Source organism: Suricata suricatta, chromosome 12 (assembly GCF_006229205.1).
Source record: "Suricata suricatta isolate VVHF042 chromosome 12, meerkat_22Aug2017_6uvM2_HiC, whole genome shotgun sequence".
Lineage (NCBI taxonomy): Eukaryota > Metazoa > Chordata > Mammalia > Carnivora > Herpestidae > Suricata > Suricata suricatta.
The window spans coordinates 25,820,247-25,841,061 of NC_043711.1; the positions used below are offsets into that span (position 1 = coordinate 25,820,247).

Sequence of the window (20,815 nt, forward strand, 5' to 3'; positions counted from 1 at the left end):
TTCCAGCCTTCCTATCCCATGTTTTATGAGGCAAAAAGGAGAACACGGATATGCAGGGGTTTTCAAAACCATGGGAAAAAGAACCATCCAGATAAAAGGCCGGATTTTGAGCACTGCGTCTTCAAGCACTGCGTCTTCAAGGTGTGTGCATGCGTGCACAAGTGTTCCTAAAAAGTAGGAGGATTAGACGAATGTGGGTCTGAGGATGATATCCACAGAATTAGCATTTATGGGGAACTTCCTATCTGCATGGCCTCCCTTTAAACAAGGTCCATGCATAATCCGAATTCATCCCGAACAACCCTCCCAAGGAAGTCCTATTATTATCGACAGTGACGATTGAGGAGCCCGAGGCATAGAAAGGTGAAGTGATTTGCCCCTGACAGCACAGCTAGCGAGTGGGAAACTGAGGTGCACAAACCACCCTCACACCAGCACCTCCAAGAGCTGCAGGGGCTCCAGAACACCCAGGGCCCCCCAGCGCTTCCCAAAATAATGCGCTTTTTAAAACTGGAGCATGGCCCCGCGTTCCTGGCAGGCAGAGAAACTAATCTGAAGATTATTTCCCCAGAGCTGGGGCCGTTTCTGAATTAGAATGCTTCGTTCAGAGAGGAAAAGCCCAGTGGAGCAGAGCCCATCTCTGGCAAGTCTGAGTTAAAATGGCAGAGCTGTGTCCTGGGGTGTGTATCTAAGGGTGGGTCCCTGTCATGTGAGCGTGTGTGTTTCTTGGGTACCGATAAACATGTGTGCGTGCGCGCACAGGGGTACGCAGATGTGTGTGTTTGTGTAGGCCGTGTTTAGCCCTCTGGGTGCCCAAAGACAAAAGAGTCGGTTTCCTAATGAAATAAATGTTCACCACACCGATTTTTCTAGTTCTTATCTTTGGGAAGAAACCGGACCAGGACCGAGGCAGGGATTTCTGTGTATTCCCTTCAGCATCAAATTCCCAGCATGTTTTCACAGCAACCACAGGGCCCCATAACAAAACGAATCCAGGTGTGTGTCGAAGCCAAGGGGGAAAGGCACCAACATTACTATGCCAAGTGGCGCCACCGGAAACTACAAAGAATTTACGGTTTTCTTCAGCCTCGTTAATTGACCAAATCCGATGTGGCCACGTGTGCCTTGTGCCTTGATCAGCTGTGTAATAAAATCAGTGCCTTGGCATGAGAGGCACGGCTAAGGACAGAATACTAATAAGAGTTAGAGATTCTGTTTGCAAGCATTAATAATTCATTCCTTCATTCATTTCTTTTAGTGCTGCTGCTGTTCCTTTGAACAACAGCAACAGCGACAAAAAACCGTCGGTACCAGGACTGCTGTGGGCCGCTGGCGCAGGAGCTCCTGGGCTCGGAGCCCAGAGCCAGGCCGCCTGGCTGGACAGCGCCACTGGCTCGGGGCTGTGGCTCTGTGTTGGGGGGGGGAGCGGGGGGGGGGGGGGGGGGGGGGGGGGGGGGGGGGGGGGGGGGGGGGGGGGGGGGGGGGGGGGGGGGGGGGGGGGGGGGGGGGGGGGGGGGACAGCGGGATCAGGTTAGAAGTCTGATGTGGCTGTAGATCCGCAGGTCACAGGGCGGCAGCCCTTTCTGGAGGCTCCTGGGGGAAATTTGCCTTTTTCCCTTTTCCGGTTTCTAGAAGCTGCTTTCTTGGCTCTCGGCCCTTCCTCCTTTTCATCATGTCTTTCTCTGACTCTCTTCTCCCCTCTTCCAGTTAAAAAAAATGTATATTTATTTTTGAGAGATGGGGCGCCTGAGTGGCTCAGTCACTTAAGTGTCCGACTTTGGCTTGGGTCATTATCTCACCCTCTGTGAGTTCGAGCCCTGCATGGGAGCTCTGTCTTGAACACTGTCTCTCTCTCTCAAAACTAAATTTCTTGAGAGAGAGAGTGCTTGCGAGAAAGTGCAGGTGCTGCGCTAGCGGGGAAGGGACAGAGAGGGGTGGGGGGCAGAGAATCCGAAGCAGGCTCTGCCCTGATAACACAAAGCCTGATGTGGGGTTCCAGTGCTTGGAGCCGTGAGATCATGATCCCACCTGAAGTGTTGCTCACCCGACTGAGCCACCTAGGCGCCCCTTATTGCTCCCCCTTTTAAGGACCCTTGTGTTACACTGGGCCCCCCTGGATAATCCAGGATCATCTCCCTCTTTCAGATCAGCTGATTAGCAACCTTAATACCACCTGCAGCCTCGGTCTCTTTGCCATATAACCTAATAGAATTTATATTTGAAGTGGGAAAATCACTTCAAGAGTTTTAGGAATTAGAAAAGTAAGGCTCACCCATGGTAAAATATTCAAAGCAGTGCAGAAGTGATGAAATCACCATTTAAAGGTCCACTTTTACCTATTCTTCAAGATGGATCTACTCTTCACAGTTTCTGAGTATGCTTCTAGAATATTCTACGCACACACAAGCGTATACATATGTATGTGTGTCTCCTTTATTCTACGTCTCTTTCTTTTTCTTTCTGTTTCTCTCTCTATTCCTCCTTTTTTGGCCTCCTATCCAGACGGCCTTCCATCAATCCACTCACTCATCCACTCAGCTGGTATGAATTTTACTCTACACCATGGATATAAGAATTGTCATATTTCTTTATTTTTCCAAATCAAGTTAAATCTCACTCCAAACCACTTGTCAGGGTGGTGAGAATTTCAGTATTAACTATAATTCAACTTCAGTACCAACCATAATTCTGGAGCCCCCTTCATCTTTCCCTGTTGCCAATAAATATGGGTGAGGAGGGGCGTAGTGACGTTGCAGAAATGGGTTCTGGTGTCTCCTTTTCTTTCCACGTAGTCATAGATTTCTAAACAGTGTTCTGCGAAGGATCTCAGTTAAACACCGTAAAGAACTAGACACATATAGATAAAAGGCTGCAAGAAATGCAGCCAAGAACCAACAATGTTGTCTCTCAGAATTGGAATTATGGGGATTTAAATTTTCTTCTTGCCCAACTCTTCTCCCACCCCCTACATTTTCTATACCTAACAGATATCACTTTATAATCAGCACAATAAAGTTTATCATCAGTACTGTGTTGCCTCTCCACTGGCCTTTTCTTTCAGTTTTGTGCACCACTGCCCAAGACCATGGAGTCCTCCTTGGGTGGGATCCTCCTTGGGTGGGATCCTCCTTGGGTGGGGTCCTCCTTGGGTGGGGTCCTCCTTGGGTGGGGTCCTCCTTGGGTGGGTTTTCCTTGGGTGGGGGCACAAGTTTAAAAAGCAGATAAACCCTCATAATGCAAAATGGAGGCTGTCCTGCGTTTTTAGGCTGTGGGGTGGGCTTGAGTGGAGCAGGGAGGCTGATGGCCTACATGGCCACCTCATCACTTTTTTACTGGGGCTCACAGCTATTGTCCTTTCATTCCAGGGGGGGGGCTCACCCCTCCCAGCTTCTGGGCAGCCATGCTGTCTCAAACCTGCCCTTCTGCTGTGGGGTCTGTCTTCTCCATGGATGTGAGAAGTAAGGGAGATCGTTCATTTTAAGAAATACCAAATAAAAGCTGTGCTGTCCAGTTAATAATAGGTTTACAACCTATTGGAAATACAGAGGAACTCTCCCCACAGTGGAGTCCCAAACCCTTAGACACCCACCTCACTCTCTGGTTCTTCTTCCCCTCTCCCTTTAGTGGGCTTATTTCCTCAGGTTTTGCAATGAGCATGTGCCAAAGAATAAAAGGAGGAGAGACTGAAAGGTTCTGCGTCACATCAGAGAATGTACGTTTGTTCCAATCAGACTACTTTTTGCCTTGCGTGGGCATCGGCGACGTCTGGGAAAGGCTGTAACCTTTGTAATACTCAGTCAGTGAGGAACCAGGGGAGGGACTAATGTGCCAGGAGATAAATTGTCTGCTGTAACTGCCCTGAGTGTGTCTGCCTGTCAGACACCTGCTCTTTTTTTTTTTTTAAACTAATTAACTTTATTAAGTTACTACTTCAGTCCTTAGACACTGATTTGTTTACAAAAATATGTTTGAAATACATTATTGCAAGTGAATACACAAATAAATAGAAAATAGGGATGCGTGGTGCAGGAGGCATATACCAACTTATCTTCATATGTTACCCACCGCGGTAGACAAAATCTGACACGTAATCAGCCTCACTGAAAAAGCAGTCAGAGTATCTGAGAGGGCTGCAAACTACAAGAAAAGTAGCCTAAAGCTCTGGACCACTCACCAAACAATAGTCACTGTTTAATCTGGGAGTCAATCTCACTACATATAGCACTGAATTACCTAGTACAAATAAGAACAATTTAAAAATAAGAAAAGTGTCAAGGAACCTTCATTAACAGTATTTTAAAGTAAAGTTCCTACTTTAAATATCTGATGATTACTCAAATATCCTAAGCCAAGAGGCAGGACCTATGATAATAAGTTATAAATAGTCTGAATTTAATAACTTAAAGGTGATAATGGTTACATACTGTGTGAGTATCTCAACTAACCCCCTTCAGGTAAGGTCATAATTATACGGTTTAATTTACAGTTTCAATTTCCGGTTAAGAGTGATGACACCCCATTATTGTAAATGTACTAATATACATATCACTTTGAATTACACATGATTGAATTCTGTGTACACGTGGTTCCATATTCCAAGTGCAAATTCTCAACGGTGTAGGTTTATAATCAAATCTGGGCTTAACAAATGCTTTCGAACTTCTGAAAGCAAATGATGAAAGCACTTCCTACAAGTGAATAAACTAAAGTTACAAACAGGTGACCAGTTCTTTTCTCCCTTTACGTGTGATGAACTTCATGGAGCATTAATTCCCGAGGTATATTTGTTTCTGGACCACACAGCTTACATGCTCTTCTTTCAAAGGCAGCTACCATCTGCTTTACAACTTCATCGAAAAACAGTGTGGCGAGCTGAGGGTGCGGAAGGGAGCGGAATTCAAAAGAAATTGAAAACTCCAAGGTACAAGTTCTTGGGTAGCCAGGAAGACCAGGGCTAAAACGCCAAACAGTCTCCAAACGATTGAAAAGCTTCCCATCGGTACAGGATGCCTTGACCAAATGCGGTTTCACCAAGGTAACCACTGATGTATAGCGTTCCAACACAGGGGGAAACCCAATTTCTAATCGTGTTTTGCAGTATCCAGTTCTCTTTGATATTACATCTGATTTTTTGCACCAAGGAACAAAATGCTTGTAATCCTCCATTCCTGATACCACATCATACATTTCCTGCATAGAATATCCTATAATTCTCCTCTCTGAATATTCTTTTCTTTTGTTTATTAATGGTGCAGCAATTCTGAAGAAAGTTCTTGCATATATCTCCTTAGGCAAAACTGAGGTAGGTGGTGGAAGAGTTCGGCTCATCAGTATACCACAGGAAGCTAAATATCTGATGTTTCGGGGAGGCCCCTGCGCCGGAGCCGGGGTTCCGGCCGCTGCTGTCGACTTTGGACGGCATCCCGAAACCTCCTTTCTCAGGGCCCTCTGTCCGGCTCGAGCTGCCATGATCGTTTCCGACACCTGCTCTTGCACGAACATTGTTCCCTCCTTTGACTGGGTCAGTGGGCTTATGTCTCACAGGGGGAAGTGCAAGTCCAGGGAGCCATGGCAGGAAATGCCCTGGACCTCCCTCCCAGGCGCTGGGCTCTGAGTGGGCAAGTCCATCAGGATGCGGGCTGGCGGGTCTGGGGGAAGCAGGCACTGAACACATTTGAGAGTTTCTTCATTCTGATCGTCTCCAGCACTTTTGGGATGGGGAAGGGAAGGTCGTATGATTGCCCCTTGTGGCATTCATCCATTTAGCTGTGCACCCACAAATATTCAATGAGTACCTTCTCTGGACTAGACACCAGGCCTTGAGTGCAACAAAAAGCAAAAATAGGTCTGCTTCCTGACACAGTGTGGAGGCCGAAAGAGGGGCTCTGCCGCTTGTCTCTTACTGTCTTCCTCGTTCTTTGCTATAATTCCCACCCCTAGAATATAGTAAGAATTCCATAAAAATTTGTGAGAACAGTGAAAAATTTGTTTCTTGTTAGCTGGGGGAAGCAATCTAACAGCAAAGAAATCTGAAAGCCGAATGAAATGGAAGAATTTTCTCCCTAGTTCTTAGAGATGTCTCCTCCTCCTCCTCATAAATGGATATGAATGAAGCCATATGTTCTCCACATTTTTCTGTCATGTTCACATTTTGTCTTCACTAAGATGTCAGGGAAGGATCCAGCCTCACCCATCACTATAATGTGCACGTGGTCCATTTATCTAGGTTCAAATCCTGGTTCCAGCACTCATCAGCAGGGTGAGCTTCCTTGGACAAGTCACTTCCTCTCTCTGAGTCCTGGTGTCCTCCTCTGTAAAACGACTTTGTTAAGATAGATGTTCTCACTGGGCTGTCATGAGGATTAAATGTCATGAGCCTGGCTCAGAGCAGAATGCTGCCTCTGTGTCAGCCGATGTCTTTCCTTGTGTGCCTTTAACTCCATCGACCTTCTTTGAAGGAGGTCCTGATGGAAGCTGAGGACTTGCTGCCTCGGGGATTTGGCCCTATTTCCCAGGCAACGAAGAGTTCTGAAATTGAGACTCATATGGGTACCAACAAAGGGAACTTCTTGCTCACAGCTTTCTAAATGCCTTTCTTTTCATTGGGCTTGAAGGACATGCAGTGTTGGGCCAGCCTATGCCCAGGCTGGGGAGAAGGTGATGCGGGGAGCTGGTGTCTTACCTTAGTCTTTGAACTACACTCTTCCCAACCTAGTTGAGAGCAGTGATCTGTGTCAGAGATCACCTCTCCTACCCTTTTGGTTAGAGAGAGAAATCACTCCCTGCTAATGCCTCATGTCTTCATTCACACTTTGACGATTGCTTTGAACTCACTGATAGTCATCTGTGTCTGTCTACACCAGCCGATGTACTGAGGGAAGTTTACAACCAGCTCTTCAGAAAAAAATGTAGGCACATCTACACATATCTAAGTTTACTATATTGCACTGATATATAACAAATACATATTTATTTTTTTATGTTTATTTCTTTTGAGAGAGAGAATGTGCATGTGGCAGGGGAGCGGCAGAGAGAAGGAGAAAGAGAGAATCCCAAACAGGCTCCGTCCTGTCAGCACAGACCAGATGTGGGGATTAAACTCATGAACTCTAAAATAATGACCTGAGTCAAGATCAAGAGACAGATGCTTAACTGACTGAGTCACCCAGGTGCCCATCAAACACACATTTATTATTACTTAAGAATAACATATACAATGATCTTTTTTATAAATTTCATATGGTCATTGACTTTCATAGAATGCTATTATACATTTTTGCCTACTCTTGTTTTAGCCAATTTATGGTTGCAATTCAAGCATGATTTGACAAAAATAGACTATGAATATGTACTTGATCACTTTCTGATTCAGCAGAAGTCTTTCATGTCATTGAATGAGCAAGTGTAGTTCTGTCATGAACTTCGATTGATATTTTCATTTATGTTAATAAGTAAGATGAAGGTGAGACACTGAAGACGTCTATCAAAACTTCACTTGATTATTAATGATAAGAGTGACTTTTTTGATGAATTAGATAACAGGTTTTGAATGCTGGAAGAACATTTCTTCGATTTTTGGTCAACTTAAATGCAATGGCTACAGCACATGGCACACTTAATGTTTGCTGCATTGATTTTTGTTGTTGTTTTGTCTTGTTTTATTTTATTTGAGAGAGAGAGAGAGAGAGACAGAGAGAGAGAGAGAATACATGAGTGAGGGATAGGGGCAGAGGGAGAGAGAGAGAATCATAAGCTGGCTTCATGCTCAGTGCAGAGCCCAGTATGGGGCTTGATCCCACGACCCTGAGATCATGACCTGAGTTGAAATCTAGAGTCAGGCACTCAATGGACTAAGCCACCCAGTCCCCTCTGGTTTGCTGCACTGTTTGCATTTCCCCACCACTTTCTTAAGGTCAAGGGTCTCGATTATCAACAAAGCAGTGAATCAATGTCAGATGTATAGTGGTTGCCAATTTCTGTAGTGTAAACACACATTATGATCAGTTTGAAGCTGCCATTGTGAAATCACTAACCATGGAGTTGAGAAGACACACACAGTAGCACCCCCCTGTGTAAATTTCCACCAAACATACACAACATCTGCCTACTGCTTCAAGAGCATAGATAGAAGCAACATGTAGAAACATAATTAGGAACTGCTGAGTTTTGAGTCTTTACTCCTGTTTTAAAATATAATTTATTTAATTTGTAAGTTGAAATAATTTTACTTTTAATAATGGCTGTGTTCAACTATTGGGTCACAAGATTACTGAAAATTGAACAGTTGGCTCTTGTGAGGCAGGACAAGCTGGCTCCAGGTCTCCATAAACGGAGTGACACTTCAAGCTGAGCAGGTGCTTATTTGTCTCCGGCCACAGCACTTAGCAAAGTGCCTGCCACATTGGCAGCTCTCTGTAAACATGAGCTGATGAGGGAGTGACTTGCATTATCTGTTTGCCTAGCCTGTAAGCTCCTGGCAAGAAAAAGAATATTATAGTCACTTTGAATCCTCAGTTCCCAACACAAAGCCTCATACATCATGGATGTTACACCCTGAGGAGCACCTGAAATGCTTTGTTGGGGAGCTGAAATGACCCACAGCAGGGCCCTCAAGCAGGGCAAACAGAAAATGGGTATTAATGAATCTATAGTTACTATTTCCTGGATTAACTCACATCACTGCCTGTGTTAGTTGTCTTTTTGCTGCATAACAAATTACTCCGAACTTAGTGGCTAAAAAAACCCAAATAGTTATTATCTCAAAGTTTCTGTGTTAGGATTCTGGGCACGTTTTAACTATGTCTTCTGCTTAGTGTTTTATAAGACTGTATTCAAGGTGTTATATGGGTTGCATTCTCATCTGGAGGCTCAGTTGGGAAAGAAACAATTTTTTTATGTCTTTATTTTATTGTGAGAGACAGAGACAGAGAGTGAGTGGGGGAGGGTCAGAGAGAGAGGAAGGCAGAATCCGAAGCAGGCTCCAGGCTCTGAACTGTCAGCACAGAGTTCGATGTGGGGCTCAAGCCCATGGACTGTGAGATCATGACCTGAGCTGCAGTCAGCTGCTCAGCCAACTGAGCCACCCAGGCGCCCCAATAATCCATTTCCAAGCTCATTTGTGTTGTGGTGTGACTGAGGTAGTCCCATAGTTCTTGAGATTATATGACTAAAGGGGTCTGCTGGCTGTGGACTGGAGACTGTCCTCAGGTCCTAGAGAATGCCCACTGTCCCTTACCCTGTGGGCTTCCTCCCCATTGTGCTTCATCAAGCCAGCAAGGTGAATCTCTTGCCTCGAGGAGGGGGAAGTCTCTGTTTTAAGGCCATTCACACAATTAAATTAGACCCACTGAGATCATTTATCTTTTGATTAACTCAAACGGATTTAGGACCTTCAATTAGCAAAAATCCCTTCATATTTGCCACATTCTTTTGGCTAGAGCAAGTCATAGTTTCCATCCGCACTCAGGGTGGGGGATTGTACAAGACATGAATATCAGGAGGTGGAGGTCATTGGAGGTCACCACAGGCTTTGTCTGCTACACTGCTTCATATCCCTGTCCCCAACCCCACCATGGAGTAAGACTTTAGCTCTTGAGAAGAGTGAGTCTGCAATCCTTGCATTCTCCTGCCTTAGAACATTTCACCTTTCCCTTGTTGAGGTGGTCGATCTATGTACTTGTGGTATTTATCTAATGCTGATGTTGGACCCATGGGAGGAGGCAAGTGGTTTCCTTGGTGCCTAGTCTAGTAAACCCAAACACTTTTGTTCCTCTGAGGCAGGTCCTGAGTGTTCTATGATGTCAGGAGGTCCCAGGGAAAGAAGAAATCACAAAAACAAACATCTCAGTCTTAGGAGTGGAGGTCACAGTGGCAACGAAACTTCCTCTTGATTGGGCTATCATGCTGAAAAGAGAAAATTATGAAAAACGCAATGGAAGGATTGAGCTCCGTAACTCCACTAACATGTACTCCAATATCAGGAGGGGAGGAGACATCTAACCTTACTTCTACTGGGCCACTGGAGAGGGCTATGGCATCAGTGAGTTCCAATGGTTTGAATTTTTAATAGCAACATCCTCCAACATTAAGGAGGACCAGATCTTGAAAAGGGAGAGTTGGTAACACAACTACTACAAAATTGGCAGGGGTGGGGGGAATTGCCATTTTATCCAATGTTTCTGCAGCAAATACTTATTGGTCCCTAATTCTATGCCAGGCTCCATGGGAGGCAAGAGTAATAGGGTAGAAACTAAGCTTTTCCTCAAGGAGTTTCCAGTCTGGTAGAAAGTCAACCAAAGAATTATACAACTAGATAAAGTATGAAAAGTGCTTTGAAAGAGACAATGAGAAAAAAAGAAAAATAATATAAGGAGTGCTGTTTTAGATGACATGGTCTGGGGAGATCTTCAAGAGAAGTGATTTTATTTAAAATATTTCTTTTAATATTTATTTATTTACTTATTTTTTGAGAGAGACAGAGTGTGAGCAGGGAAGGGGCAGAGAGAAAGGGAGACATAGCATCTGAAGCAGGCTCTAGGCTTTGAGCTGTCAGCACAGAGCCTGATTTGGGGCTCATACTTGTGAACTACGAGATTATGACCTAAGCCAAAGTTGGATGCTTAACCACTGAGCCAGCCAGGCGCCCCAAGAAAAGTGACTTTAAAGTTGACATCTGAAGATGAGAAAACCCTAGTCACTCTTTACATTTTTTCTTTTTTTCATTTTTTCTTTTTTTTTAAACTTTTTTTCTTAATGTTTATTTATTTTTGAGACAGAGCAAGACAGAGCTTGAGGCAGGGAGGGGCAGAGAGAGAGGGAGACACAGAATGAGAAGCAGGCTCCAGGCTCCAAGCTGTCAGAACAGAGCCTGACGCAGCGCTTGAACCCATGAACTGTGAGATTATGGCCTGAGCGGAAGTCTGATGCTTAGCTGACTGAGCCACCCAGGCACTCCTCTTTTATTTTTCTTACGAGAGAGAGAGAGTGGGAGAGAGAGCACAAGCAGGGGAGGGGCAGAGGGAGATGGAGAAAGACTCTTAAACAGGCTCTGTGTTCATTGTGGAGCCTGACATGGGGCTCAAGCTCATGACTATGAGATCATGACCTGAGCTGAAATCAAGAGTCAGATGTTTAACTGCCTAAAGCCAGTCACTCTTAATGGGGGGAAGAACATTCTAGAAGGGACCAGAGTAGCCAAAGTTCCAGACTGCCAAAGTTCTGAGCATGGTGATTAAGAAGGAAAGGCGTGCAGATGAAGGAGGAGGTGTCAGCTAATGAAGGTGTATTTGGGAGACAGGATTGAGAGCATCTGATGGGTTGGAACTGGAGAATGAGGGGAAGGCAGCTCTCATGAATGGCTCTTGGATATTCCCATGAGAACTGAGTGGAGCTGGATACTGAGATGGCTTCACAAACCCCACATTCCTGCAACCCTCCTTCAGTATAAACCAGTGGTGGACTGGTTAACAGGTTCCTTGCTCCTTCCATGAAAAGCCCCGATCTGTAGCATTTGCTGGTTTCTGTGCTGGACGTGCTCTCACCATGGCCAGCTTTGAGCTAGAGACCAGCTTGTGAGAATCCTGCATATTTGATTTTGGAGCTGGTAGGAGCTCGCTCCAGCACACACAAACCACCACGAGCTCACAGCACCTTCTTCTCCAGGGAGCGACTCACCAGGTGGTGGCTTTGAGGCCTGCGGGAGCTCCTTCCCTCCTCTGTCACCTCTGTACCTGTTACTTTATATTTTCTCACAGCCACCTGAGGTGGCAGCCACAGAGGAAAAACACAACATCTCATTGCTGACTGCTCTCAGGGAGCTGTTCCATAGGTTTAACGACAATTGTCTAATTATGTCTTAGATGCGCATTCCAGAAAAAGCTGATAGATAAATTAGTGCAATTAGTTGGTCTTTACAGAGCATTTGGGAAAACCCAGGCTGTCATAAGAAGCCCTAGTGTAGACAAGTCTGTCTAGTTGAACCTGTTGTGAATGGAGAGAAGCAAGAAGGAATTGCAGCCCAGGAGTGAGCCGCGCCCAGCTCCTGACTCTGCCCAGCTGAGCCCTGCTCCTTGAATTCCCTTGGATGCACGATGATCCTTTAACCTCATCCTCGACATGTTCCAGGTCAGACCCGTCAGCATCCTCCACAAATCAGTCTCTCTTCAGCTTTCCTCCATCTGGTGAGCACTCGACCATCATCCTGGGTGTCTCAGGCTCAAGATCTTGGAGGCAACTTCGATCCAACTTTTTTTCTTGTCCCCCCATGGATTCCATGTTGTGGTATTTCTCGTGTCTGTTTCTTTTCTTTTCTTTATTTAAATTCAAGTTAGTTAACCTGCAGTTTAATATCGTTTGAAGGAGTAAAATTTAGTAATTCATCATTCACATATAATACCCGGTGCTCATCCCAACAAGTACCCTCCTTGATACCCACCCCCCAGCCCACATCCCCTCCAGCAACCTTCAGTTGGTTCTCTGTGTTTAAGAGTCCTTTATGGCTTGCCACCCTCTCTGTTTTTATCTTATTTTATTTTTCCTTCCTTTCCCCTATGAGTGAAATCAAAGAATATTTGTCTTTCTCTGACTGACTTATTTCACTTAGCATAATACATTCTAGTTCCACCTCATGTCTGTGTCTTTACAGTCATGCTCATTGCCATTCTTGGACCTTGAAGTCTCCAGCATCTGTCCCTGGGTCTATCTCTACTTCTAGTCTGTTCTCAGAAGCCCAGCAGCCCAGGCTTCCTACACAGCCTGCAGGGCCCCGGGAGGCGGCCCTCACCTCTCCAGTGTCAGCTCCTGCCACCAGCTCCCGGTGCTCTTGCTGCAGCTGGAGGAGGTGTTCAGTTCCCCCACATCCCCACATTCTTGTCTTTGCACGTTCTGTTGGCCCTACATGGAACACTCTCTCCTATTGAACCAGTTAGGATATGTGGTGATAATACATTAACCCCTAAATTTCAATCACTTACCACATTGAAGTTGATGTCTCAGTCCTGTGAGGTGCATGGTGGGTTGGGTGGTCCTTTTCCCTTTGCAGAAGTGGCTTCCAGGTCATCCCAAAGCAAATAAGTTGGATGAGGTGCTTACCATTTGTTTTTTCGTAACTTATTTCTTTTGAGAGAGAGTAGGGTTGGGCAGAGACAGAGGGAGAGAGAGAGAATCCCAAGCAGGCTCCATGTTGTCAGCACAGAGCCCTACCTGGGACTCAAACCTACAAAGTGTGAAATCATAACCTGAGCCAAAACCAAGAGTCAGACACTCAACCAACTGAAATACCCAGGCACCCCCTTGAGTCACCTGTCTTTTAACTGACTTAGCCTGAAAGTGCCATGGGTCACCTTTGTTCACCTTTATGGACCAGAATTGGTCACATGGCTCCAAGCTAAGTGCAAGGGAGGCTGTGTAATGTAGGGGAGCACATGGATGCTTGGAGGCAAACCCTTCTCCTTTTCTGACCCATTCTTCAGATCATCATGTCACTTTCTCTGGACAGCCCTCCCTGATCCCCCAGCACGGGGTCAAAGTCTCCTCCTATGTGTGCCCTATGCACACCCTCACCCTGAACAGTCCAGTCAGATGCCAATCCCTTGCTCGGGCGGCTGTGAGCTCTGTGTGGTAGGTATCTGGTCTGTTTCTTACTCGAGGTCACCTTCTCCCCAGTGCTCAACACAGTGCCTGCCACACAGCAAGGGTCCGTGCATGATCCTGGAGTGGATGGCCAGTCCTTATCCCGGCGTCCAGGGCTCTCCAGGCCTGACCTGGTCCACGCACTTCTCTCTGTGCCTCTCACCCAGCTTCTCTGGGTTTTAGGTCTTTCACATACAAATCCTCGGACTTTCTGTCAGGCAGCTCCGAATCGGATTATCAGCTCTAGCATTTACTGGTTATGGGACCCAAGACAAATTAGTTCACTGCTCTGTGCTTCAGTGTCCTCAGCTGTCAAATAGATTTCATTATACCTATTTTGGTGAGGATTCCATGAAATATTACTTTTAAAAAATGCATCCTCATTAGTGCAGAGTATGGCAAATGTCATACTTCACGTTTTCTCAGATGCACGTCTTTGTTTGGCCTTTTAAAGCCTATCTGAAATTGGATGCATCTGCACAGTGGTTGTTATGAAAACACTGTGTCATTGTTCAGTCCTCAGCTTTTTCTCCTTCTTTGTGGTACATGAAATATTGGTGTGTCTTAGATTACAAGACATAATGAGAGTTAATAATAAATTATTAACTATTATTTTTGCCTCCTGAAATGACCTCCACCACTGGTAAATTTTTTATCTGTGGATGTTTCTCTCATCCTTCCCATCCTTTGGATTAAAAGCTGTGTGAAAATTTGAGAGGGTGTCTTCTTCTCGGGACCCTCTAGTGGGGTAGGTGTTGTAAACTTTGCAGTTGAGATGTCTCCTCATCTAAGAAGCTCCCTGCTTCTCTCACATACAACTGTATCTCTTCCTTTTGTGTTTCTCACTGAGCAGCACTAACCAGAGTCTGCCTGGGACTTTACTAAAAATTAATTTATTAAAATCAGTCACACCTAATTTTTAAGCACTGACAATGTGCTATGTTCTATACAATGTCTAATTCCCCACAAAGTACAAGACAGGCATGATTTTTAAGATGAGAAAATTGAGGCACAGAGAGGTTTGGTGATATACAAAAGACACACAGCCAGTGAATGGAGGAGCGTGCTTAACTGGGTTCTATATGATGGCAGACTGCATTAAACAGCCTCTCATATGCACCTGATTCATCTCTTGGTGGTCCATGGTCCACGGCGTAGAGCACCGGACCACCACACAGCCGGTATTTGAATCATCTTATTTGCTAGTGAGTAGAGAGGTCATCTGGGCTGAGCACCTTACTACACTTTAGCAGTGTAGGACCTCAGTTCTTGTATCAAAAACTGTATTAGAGTCCTCTAACCTTTGGCCCAAAGAGAAATGTTCTTTTTTTTTTTTTTTTACAGTCTTTGCCCTTCTGAAAGCCATCATTTGATCAGTGTTCCCATTGTTCCCTCTTGAGTAACCCCCCCCCCCCCCCACACCTAGTATGCAATCACATTCCGTCTCGCTGCCCCATTCCGGGTAGCCTGGCAGCTGGCACTGCTGGAGGGCTGCCCAATAGCACAATAAAGGAAGAGCACACTTAGAGTTACTGAAACGCTTACATGTCCCATTCACTGCCCTCCCCAACATATGCCAGGAGCTGCCTCGGAGAGCCTACGGACACAGCACCTAGGGTTGTCGGAGAGGCTTTAAAAAAAGTCTGTGGCCTCTTCTCATGCACTGTGGGCATAGGAAACCAACCTTTGCCCATGAGCAGCGAGAAGGTGCTTCCAGAACGGGGTGATGGTGCCAGATTCTCTCCTCGGGGACCAAGGGGACACTACACCGGTGTTGGTGCACTTATGAAAAAGTGGCTTTAAGGGCACCTGTGTGGTTAAGTGTCCGATTCTTGCTTTTGGCTCAGGTCATGATCTCATAGTTTGTGAGTTTGAGCCCCATGTCGCGCTCTGCATTGACAGTGCAGGAATGCTTGGGATTCTCTCTCCCTCTCTCTTTGCTCTTCCCCCACTCATGCTCTTTCTCTCAAAATAAATAAATAAACAAAGAAAATTATAAATGGCCTCCAGGGGCAAGTCTAATGGGGATGCCGACACACTCCAAATGAAGCTCACTTCCAGGCAGGCAGCTTTGGTAAGCATAGATGAGGTCTCGGGGAAGAAAGGAAAGAAAGAGAACGAGCATTCACAGGTACCTTTGCCTTTCATGGTGGCAGCAAGATGGTGTAGAAATGAAAGGTTGCAGTCTCAGGACTTGGTCAGGAGCCCTGGAGGATCTGTTGCCCAAAGAGGCTGTGTAATTGATCTTAGACTTCCTTTGGCGAAGGCTCTGTGCTCAGGCTGAGGTAACATTATCCCTACGTTTTCCTATTATTCCTTCCTTTTCCTTACTTGCTTCTTGGTCTTCCCTGCCATTTCTTCAGGAATTTTCTGTAAGGGAGAGGTAGCTGTGACAGGTCTGGTCCCTTGGGAGCAGTTTGTGGGTTTAACTTTGCCTGAGGCTTCCCACTCTGGACGGAGCCTTGTGAGTGTGTCATAATTTTAGGGCTCATAAGAGAATATATCTCTACTACATTCCACTCCTCTCTGGGTGTCGCTGGTTCCAAGAGGTGTCCCTGTGGAGTCTGGATAAACTCTAGATAATACAAAGAGAGCTCCTGATGTTGATGGAGGGTTGGGAAAGAATGAGATGGACTCTGGGTCCTTCCAGACTCTGACTTTCTATGTACCCACTTGTTTCTCACCCCGCAGGATGGTGTTTCATCAGACTGTGATGGAGATGAGTGTTTCTTGCTTGTCTTTCCTGCTAAATTCACCTCTGACCACCCTGTTCTGCCTCCTTTACATTTGACACCTTCCCCTTTTCGACCCAGGACGGTTTTCTGTTTGCCTTCTCAGTTCTCAGAGCTTTCTTCATATATACTGTCAAGAAAAGGTGGGGAGAGATTGCCGGAGATGAAGGGGGGAAGGATGTAGTTGGAGAGGCTGAGTTGAAACATGGTATAAAGGGCCGGGATGTGGGTGAAGGAGGGAGTGGGAAAATGTCCTTGAGGCCCAGGGGGTGGAGGTGTACAGATGTTGTCTGCAGAGGCTGCTGGCCGTGAGGAGCTCTGGGAGGAGAGGCATGAGGAGTACTTAGGGTGACTAACTGGCCCCCCTCTCAGGTTTCCTGAGAAACACAAATAAAAAGATTTAAAAATTTCCTCTTACATGGGGCTCCTGTGTGGCTCAGTCGGTTAAGTGTGTGACTACGGCTCAGGTCATGATTTTCCAGTTTGTGAGTTTAAGCCCCGTGTTGGGCTCTGTGCAGACAGCTCAGAGCCTGGAACCTGCTTTGGATTCTGAGTCTCCCTCTCTTCCTGCCCCTCCTCGCCTCAAGCTCTGTCTCTCTGTCTCTCAAAAATAAATAAACATTAAAAAATATTTAAAAGCTGGACCATGCTTACTTGGGTGTGACTCTGCAGATGGGCCAGGGAGCCCCCTGAACAAACGGGAAGGTTACAAAAAAGATTTCATTGCCTCTGCTACCCCAGAGTCTGTGTTAGGAAGGTGCTGGGGGAGCAAATACAGAAACGATCCATGCCCTGGAGGAATTTTTGGGATTCATTAATTCTAAGAAGCTATGATCCCAAGATTCTAAAATTTCAGAAGCCCATTTTGCTGAAATTCTCTGAAATTCCTTCAAGTGGGCTGGGCAGCACATTTCTAGCCCTTAAGTCAGGGAACAGAATTTCTGGGAGAAAGGACTTGGTGTCTCCTCTTCTCTATTTTAGGAAAAGCCTGGGCTCTTCCGAGGTCTGACACCAGTCGCCTTTGGGATGATCCCTGTCTCGACTCAGAGGATAACTTTTCCCAGGACAGAAAACTCCTTGTGGTGGACCCATTGCTCTGGCTCCATTTCTGGTCTTTGTCCCAGCCCGTCTTCCCTCTTGGCTGTTTCTCTGTGCACGCTTGGTCACCAGCACACAATGCTTGAAATCCACTGCCTAGGCCAACCTTGACCTAAATCCATAAAGAGTTAAGTAAATGCATTACCTCGAATCCTGTTTAGAGTCTCTGTTGGAGGATGCTAGCTTTTAGTTTAACCCAAATCCTGGACCTTGATGAGAAATGTTGTTCAGAGAAAATATTGACTAAGGTTTTGTTCCTATTAGACAAATTATGTGTACACTCACTTGTGAGTCCTAACATTTTAGGGAGCAGCAAGAGTGCAGAGGTCTCAACAGACGGGCAGACGGGACCTGAATGAATGGGTGTGCCATTTGTCTCTTTTTGCTCAACATTAGTGCCTTTCCATTTCCCTGAAGTTTTCACTCATCTGGCAATATTTCGGTTTATGTCGCAAACGTGTATCCGACACTGGTCTGCTTTGGACTGTCATATGCTAGAAGCCATGATCTTAGCCTCTGTAATTCTGTTGGTTATTAATAATCACAATTAACAACAGCCATTCTGGTTATCACTTTATGGGTAGCACTGTAATTTCACTTTGCATCACTCAACTTGACCCCTGTGAGGTGGGAGGTAGCATCGCCTGGTGGTTAGGAGTATACATTTTGGGGTCCGAGAGACCTGAGGCCAAATCCCAGCTTGACTCTTGGCTAGCAGTGTTACCCAGTTGTTTAATGTCCTCACCGCTTTTGGGTGTATTTAGTGTACCGGTATTTAGCCTGGTAATTGGTGCAAGGTTGAGGCTCACTACACAGGAACTTCCTAGGATCACTGTTTCTATTTTACACGTGAAAGTGAAGTCAAAGGAGTTGCCCAAAGTCTGACACTCCATGCTCAGTGTTCTTGCCTCCCCATGAAGCTACCTGGCATCCCTCCCTGGAGACGGGCAGGGATGATGCTTGAAATCCCGCTCAAGGGATGCGGTCAACGCTCACCAGTGCTTTGAGGGGTTAACTGTTCACGCTCCCCAGTGGGATGAAATACAACGTCAGGTAAAGCATAGGCTTTGCCTTTCCCAGGCCCTGGCCGGTGGTTTAGTCTATCCCCATCTCCTGCCAGCTGACCAAGGCCGGTGGGGGCTTAGTGGGGATCCCATTCCTTATGCCACGATTGGGAGCCAGTTCTCTTGCTTCCTGTTCTGCTCCCTCTATCTCTGCCCACACCTACAAAGTGTAAACACTAGGAACAAATGTTTGAGAGGTTGCTTGTTCAGAGAGCTGGATGGTTTCAGGTAACAGGGAGTAATCACTACCAAACACAGCTCTGTCATAATTTCCTTATATCAAACACATGTTTCATGGCTGGATTTATTTTCTTCTTCACACACAGCAGCCTATAGCGAGGGGACTTCTGGGTTTTCACAAGGGCTTAGCTTTCCACCCAGGCTGCCAACTTGCACTTTTCTTGATGGGACTGAAGCAGAACGAGACAGGAATGAACCAGTGGTGTTTGGGCAACAGATTTTCATGTAGCTTTTAAATTTATTTTTACTTTTTATTTATTTTTTATTTTTTACAGGCTGGACTCTTCTTGGGGGATGGAAGGCTTTAAAGACCAGGTGTTCTGGCTGAAAGCAGTATGGGGAAACTTTCAGGCATGTTTGCCACTGGGTGGGAAAGTGCCGGGGGAGCCCTCATTCAGCCCTACATGCGGCGATGCCACAAACCAGGCTTCTATCTTACCCAAAACACAGCTGAATCCAGGGGGCTTTTCACATGCCCAATATGCTTTATGTGGTACAAATGGGCTTCCAGAAAATGTCTCCCTTAACCCAGGACTATTTTAAAGAAAAATATTTTTATCTCTTTTTTCCCCTTCATAAAACGAGACATACATACTGCAGAAAATTAGAATTTAAATACCTAAAGGAGAATGAAAAGCTATGTGGCCCTGCCCTCCAGAAAAATACTCCTGTAAACATGCCCAAACTGTGTCCCCTCATCTGGGCATTTATCACACACACACACACACACACACACACATGCTTGAAACAGAAACGGGCAAAGTTGAGAATTTTAACCAGCATAGGGCTCAGCCACATTCTGATGCGTGCATGTGCCCATGGGCGGATGCACACGTTAGATGTGACCTTTTGGTACAAGAATGGGCATAATTTCTTTCAAAGCACTATTGGCACGTGCTCACATAAATAAATCGAGTCTGCTGTCTAACCTTTGGCAAGGCCAGGGTCACAGCCAGAGGGAAAGAGGAAGATAAAAAGGCCGTGAGGAAGGGGAGTTGGGAGACGCACTTCCTGTCTCACTGAAGAATACCTGCCCCTCATGTGTCTCGGGAAGAAACCCCACTTACTACGCGTTAGCTTCTTGCTCGGGTGAGGCCGAAGAGGCCAGAAGGCTGTCTCCCGTCTGCTCAGGAACTCCAGCGGTGGAGGAGCTGTAGGTGCCCTGACAGCTGAAGTCCTGTCCTGAGGGACTAAGAACAGTTCATTTAATTAATCACCTTTGAATGGGGTTTTATAATGCTCCTGGTGGCACATGCTAGAGTAGGAGCCCTCTCATCCAGCATAATGGAGACCTGCAGTCCGAGGTTAATCAGAACTGCAGTTCAGGTGGGGGAATTGGCTGGAGGGGTCAGAGAGCACCCCGAGAGCCACAGAGAATGTTCGGAAACCCGTGGGCAGGCATTGCTGTGCATTGGAAGGAGTGGGCTGGGCGAGGTGGGTCAGTGACGGGTTTCACGGTATTATTATCCTCCTTTGACCAATGGACACTTATGCTCAAACACCCCTGTGCATTTTAATTTAGCTCTTATTCTTTTTTTTTAATTTTTTTAATGTTTTATTTATTTTTGATACAGAGAGGGACAGAGCATGAGAGGGGGAGGGGCAGAGAGAGAAGGAGACACAGAACCAGAAGCAGGTTCCAGGCTCTGAGCTAGCTGGCAGCACAGAGCCTGACGTGGGGCTTGAACTCACAAACGTGAGATCTGACCTGAGCCGAAGTCGGAGGCATAACCGACTGAGCCACCCAGGCGCCCCTAGCTCTTATTCTTAGAATCATCTCTTCTTTTGTATGTTTCCTTCCTTCCTCTTTCTTTTTTCTGAAATAGAGGAAGAAGCATGTCATATATAAGTTCTTACAGTGTGCCTGGCACTTTAGACATTAAGTTTCTAATTCTCACATCAGTGCTAAATTTGGAACATCATTATCTCCATTTGCTGGGAAGAAACAGAGACATTCTGTGACATGGCTGAGGTTCCACATTTAGTAAGTGTATTAACTTCCCAATTGCTGATATAAAAAATTACCACAAATTTGATGGCTTAAAACAACAC

General features: G+C 45.8%; 1 pseudogene; it reads right to left on the reverse strand.

Annotated features, from left to right (window-relative positions):
- Positions 1–4,728: 4,728 nt before the first annotated feature.
- Positions 4,729–5,469, reverse strand: LOC115275136 (annotated as a pseudogene).
- Between the last annotated feature and the right edge of the window lie 15,346 nt (positions 5,470–20,815).